The following is a 5,789-nucleotide window of genomic DNA, read 5'->3' on the forward strand; positions in this document are numbered from 1 at the left end:
ATCAAAGATGACACAAATAGATGGAGAAATATACCATGTTCATGGATTGGAAGAATCAATATAGTGAAAATGAGTATACTACCCAAAGCAATCTATAGACTCAGTGCAATCCCTATCAAGCTACCAATGGTATTTTTCAGAGAACTAGAATAAATAATTTCACAGTTTTTCTGGAAATACAAATAACCTTGAATTGCCAAAGCGATCTTGAGAAAGAAGAATGGAACTGAAGGAATCAACCTGCCTGACTTCAGGCTCTACTACAGTGCAACAGTCATCAAGACAATATGGTAATGGCACAAAGACAGAAACATAGATCAATGGAACAAAATAGAAAGCCCAGAGATATATCCACGCACCTATGGGCACCTTATCTTTGACAGAGGAGGCAAGAATATGCAATGGAGAAAGGACAATCTCTTTAACAAGTGGTGCTGGGAAAACTGGTCAACCACTTGTAAAAGAATGAAACTAGAACACTTTTTAACTCCATACACAAAAATAAACTCAAAATGGATTAAAGATCTAAATGTAAGACCAGAAACTATAAAACTCCTAGAGGAAAATATAGGGAAAACACTCTCTGACATAAAGCACAGCAGGATCCTCTATGACCCACCTCCGAGAGTAATGGAAATAAAAGCAAAAATTAAAAAATGTGACCTAATTAAACTTAAAAGCTTTTGCACAGCGAAGGAAACTACAAGCAAGGTGAAAAGACAGCCTTCAGAATGGGAGAAAATAATAGCAAACGAAGCAAATGACAAAGAATTAATCTCAAAAATATATAAACAACTCCTGCAGCTCAATTCCAGAAAAATAAATGACCCAAGCAAAAAATGGGCCAATGAACTAAACAGACATTTCTCCAAAGAAGACATATAGATGGCTAACAAACACATGAAATGATGCTCAACATCACTCATTATCAGAGAAATGTAAATCAAAACCACAATGAGGTACCATCTTACGCCAGTCAGAATGGCTGCTATCCAAAGGTCTACAAGCAATAAATGCTGGAAAGGGTGTAGAGAAAAGGGAACCCTCTTACACTGTTGGTGGGAATGCAAACTTGTACAGCCACTATGGAGATTCCTTAAAAAACTGGAAATACAACTTCCATATGACCCAGCAATCCCACTGCTGGGCATACACACCAAGGAAACCAGAATTGAAAGAGACACGTGTACCCCAGTGTTCATTGCAGCACTGTTTATAATAGCCAGGACATGAAAGAAACCTAGATGTCCATCAGCAGACGAATGGATAAGAAAGCTGTGGTATATCACACGATGAAATATTACTCAGCTATTAAAAAGAATACATTTGAATCAGTTCTAATGAGGTGGATGAAACTGGAGCCTATTATACAGAGTGAAGTAAGTTAGAAAGAAAAACACCAATACAGTATATTAACACATATATATATGGAATTTAGAAAGATGGTAATGATGACACTATATGCAAGACTGCAAAAGAGACACAGATGTAAAGAACAGACTTTTGGACTCTGTGGGAAAAGGCAAGGGTAGGATGATTTGAGACAATAGCATTGAAACATGTATATTATGTGAAATAGTTTGCCAGTCCAGGTTTGATGCATGAGACAGTGTGCTCAGGGCTGGTGTACTGGGATGACCCAGAGGGATGGGATGGGGAGGGCGGTGGGAGGGAGGGTCAGGATGGGGAACACATGTACACCCATGGCTGATTCATGTGAATGTATGGCAAAAACCACCACAATATTGTAAAGTAATTAGCCTCCAATTAAAATAAAATTTTAAAAAATAGCCAATATACCCACAATTTAAAAACTTTTGTTGAAACGTTTAATGTGTTTCCTACTTGCAGTTTATTGTGTATTTTATTACTTGTAATTCACATGTACATTTAACTTTTATTCTGTTTTTTTTCCCTCTTTACGTTAGTTGTAAGTGGTTTGTTTGTTTTGTTTTGTTTTGTTTTCATTTTGCTTCCTGGTCTTTATAACTACCATTGATGCTAACTACTTATTTTCCAGAAGTGGACATACCATATCTTACTTTACATTTCCTCTATTTGCCATTCAATTTGTATTCATTTCTTTGCTATAATGTGAGTGAATCAAAAAACAGCTTTGTATATGTACTTTTTCTTATTATAGGGGTTATTTCTTCCACCCATTGGTAAAAAGAAAGTGTTAACACTGTGTCAAATACTATGAAACATTTTCTAATGTTGGTGAATTTTGCCAAATTTCCTTCCATAGAGTTTCTCTGTCATTTGTTAAGTATTGTGTAGGCAAGTATTAATAGCTCTCCACTGCCACTAACGTTATGTCCACAGGATTTTCTGCGGACATATGTGCAAATTCACCCTAAGCCTTTGAGAAATTGGCCATGTGCCATTAAGAGGATGAGAGCAAGCATGAAATTGGTTATAAACAGGTGCATTGCACAATTGATTATCCAAGCCTCTGTCTCTTCTATAATTAATCATAGGCTCTTTACAAGAGTCATGTTGCAAAGAAACCCACCACTTACAGAGGCAGGAAGGCACCTGGTATCGGGATAGAGGATAAAGACAAGCAGAGGCAGAGAAAACAGAATGTCATTTCAGAGCAAGTCTGTTCATGTGGGCCTGGGGACTTCACATCATGGAGGTGCCCTGAACTGCTGAGAATTTAAATCATCAGACTACACACCTAGTCTTTTAGGGGGCTCTGTAATTGCTGAGGGGACCAGTTTCCTGGGCCAGGTCCATTAGATGTTGTAAGTAAATTTTGGGAAACAGCCATGCAACCCTCACCAAGGGTTTTCTATAGGGTACTTTCATAAAAGTAGAATTTGGTTATTGGCCCAAAGATTCCACCTAGCCATAGCCATGCATGTTATATGGGAGCCCATAGACTTCTTTCAAGCTAAGAAAGAAGGTGATTTTCTTCTTATGATGCAGAACTGAGTCTAAGATCCAGTTCTAGGTGGTCCACCAGAAACAAATGGTGATGTTGAATTGAACAGCTGGCATCTTTTGCAACATGAACTCTCAGTGAGACAAGCTTAAAACAAATCACCAGCTGGCATAGCATTCTAATTTCTGACAGATGTATTAATCACAAGTTTTTATTTCCATAGGCCTACACCCTCACCTCACTCCTGCATCCATAATTTATGTGCTTAATTCATACTTCACACTGGTGAAATATACAGGGTGGATTTAGAATTGGAATTTCTCAATCTTTAAAGTCATTACATTCTCATGTGTTTTTAATACTCAGTCCAGAAAAAGTCTGTAATTCTACCATTAATATGTCGCTCTTTCCTTTTCCTCAGAGTTTGAAAGATCTGTCCCCGTATTTTTCTTAGCATTACAGCTTTTTTGAGAAGATTCTTGTAATTCATCCATTAATTCCCATTGTTTATGAAGTGTCTTGTCCATCATTCCTCATGTTTTCAGAATCTACATTAAATCTACACCTTTGTATATATTTGAATTTCTTCTCCAACGGTCCTTTTCTATAGCTTTTTTCTTTTTCACTTTGAACTTTTTCATATCTATGTTTCATATCTGCCAACATAGAATTCTTTTCAAACTCTAATATTATAGTAGTAATCACTATATTAATATTTTTAAGACACCTCAACTTATATTTTATTCATTTATTGCCCTTTTTTATCATGTACTTTCTTTGTTCCCTTCATGTTGCTGAGCACTGAGGAGCCAGTGGTGAACAAAAAGTAATTGTCTCCCTGTTTTCATGAAATTCATTGTCTTGTAGAGGTGCTAGATAAGTAGATAAGAATAAGATGTTTTTAAAATTGTAACTACCATAAATATTCTGAAGAAGAGGTAAAGGATGCTGGGAGGGTGTATGAAAGGAAGATATAATCTGGTTTGAAAAGTCAGGGAAGTGAGTTTGAGAAAGTGACACTGAGCTGAGACAGAAAGAATAAATAGGGGTTACTTTTGTGAGTGAGGGAGGGGAAGGAGATAAGAATGTTCCATACAGAGGGAAGAGTATGTGCAAATCTTATCATGGGAGCAGAGAGTGTCCATGACTCTGAACAAAGGCCACTGTGATTGAAATACTTGAGGAGGGGGAGTGTGATAAGAGGTAAAGTTGGTGAAGAAAGCAGTGGCCATATTAATATTTGTCTTCATCCTAAGAGCAGTTACATTAATTTCAGTTATCACTGTCTTAGAGCAGCAAATGTTGATCATTTATAACCATTAGACTCATTATCTCTGTTATCCATTGTGCAGTATCCAACAAGTCTGAATTCAAATACCTGTATGGCCTAGTGGAGTTACTAGTGTTATTCTTGCTGTTGGCATGTGATCTTTCTTGCCCTTGATTTTGAAAGTATTATTTTAAAGTACCCAATAATGCTTTCTGATTCTATATTTTCTCTACCTAATCATCTGTCCTAGTGGTCCCTGGCACAGTGCTTCATGCTTAGCCAGTGATCAGTAGATGCTTGCAGGGTGGTGAGGGAGAAAGAATGAGCTTGAGGTTGCCAGAGGCCTTCTAGAATGCAAAATGCAAAGGCCTCTCAAGGAGTCATTGAGAGAGCCATGTGCTAGTATCTCACAAATTTCTTTCTTTCTTTAAAAAAAACAAAAACACTTTTATTTAGAAAAGCTGAAATGATTGTATGCTAATTTGAACAGTGAGGTTGTTTAAGAAAAGACCTTTTTTGTTTGTTTGTTTTTTTGACTGCACCTCAAGACTTGTGGAATTCTAGTTCCCTGACCAGGGATCAAACTCAGGCCTCAGCAGTGAAAGTGCAGAGTCCTAATGACTGGCCCACCAAGAATTCCCAAGAAAATTCAATTTTTTTATATCCTCCAAGATTTGGAGTCCACTGGGGATGCTTTGTTCTTTCTTCAGTCCTGGGGGAAAACAACTGATTTTTCAAATAGTAATTTGTTCCTCCCTTTGCCATGTTTAAAATTCTTATGATTCCTCAGACAGTTCCTTCTGGAAAAAGCTTTCCTCTTCTACCCTGGCCAGCCCCAGTGGGTTCACCTTTACATGCTCTGGGACTCTGACAGGAGGTAAGATGCATGAATGTTTCTTCACTGAGAACAAATTTGTGATGCAAGAAAAGAGAAAGAGAGTGGATCTATGAACACTGTTTCAAATCACTGTATATTTCCCTCTAAATTATTACTTCTTCTTCAGTTGACTTCTATTTTCTAAAATGATTCCCCTCTTTTCAAACCCTCTATGTTGCCATTATCTGGGTTAGGTGTTGACCGATGTAATCAGAGTTGACAGTACACCAACCTGATTTGAACATACCTCCTGTCATAGGAATGTGAAACTGTGAAACATCAAACAGCATTGTGATAGATCATTCACTCCTATGTTGGAGATAATTGTTTCCTCAGAGTAGTAGAAGGCATTATAATAACTTGGCTAAAACCCAAGAAGCTCGTTAGGTTCATTTCAGATCTGGAGAGCTTCACAGAACGGTTTCAGTGTACAGGATACTGTCATATGTGACAAGCCAACAGGTACTATTCCAGTCCTCACAAATCCCATGCACAAATGTAATTATCATTCAAAGAAGATCTGATATTTACTATAGTAATCAAACACATGGAAAGCTTTGGGAATGAATGTGAAAGAACTCTGTAGAGAAGGTTAACAGTTGGTGTCTTATGTTTTGACCTAATTTGTTTAAGCAACTACATCTGTTGAGGGCCAAGTCCTGTGCTGGGTGCTGAAAATAGGAAGATGGGAAATTTCTTGCCCTTGAGAAGCTCTCAAGCTAGTGATGAAGACATAAATAGATCACTGTCAT

The 5,789-nt window shown here is 37.5% G+C and overlaps 1 non-coding gene across 1 annotated transcript; it reads right to left on the bottom strand.

Annotated features, from left to right (window-relative positions):
* Positions 1-4,941: 4,941 nt before the first annotated feature.
* On the bottom strand, positions 4,942-5,067 carry LOC139178755 (small nucleolar RNA SNORD22). Its single transcript, XR_011563247.1, has one exon. It is a non-coding gene; the product is annotated as a small nucleolar RNA SNORD22 (small nucleolar RNA).
* Between the last annotated feature and the right edge of the window lie 722 nt (positions 5,068-5,789).

Source organism: Bos indicus, chromosome 22 (assembly GCF_029378745.1).
Source record: "Bos indicus isolate NIAB-ARS_2022 breed Sahiwal x Tharparkar chromosome 22, NIAB-ARS_B.indTharparkar_mat_pri_1.0, whole genome shotgun sequence".
NCBI classification, from domain to species: Eukaryota; Metazoa; Chordata; class Mammalia; order Artiodactyla; family Bovidae; genus Bos; species Bos indicus.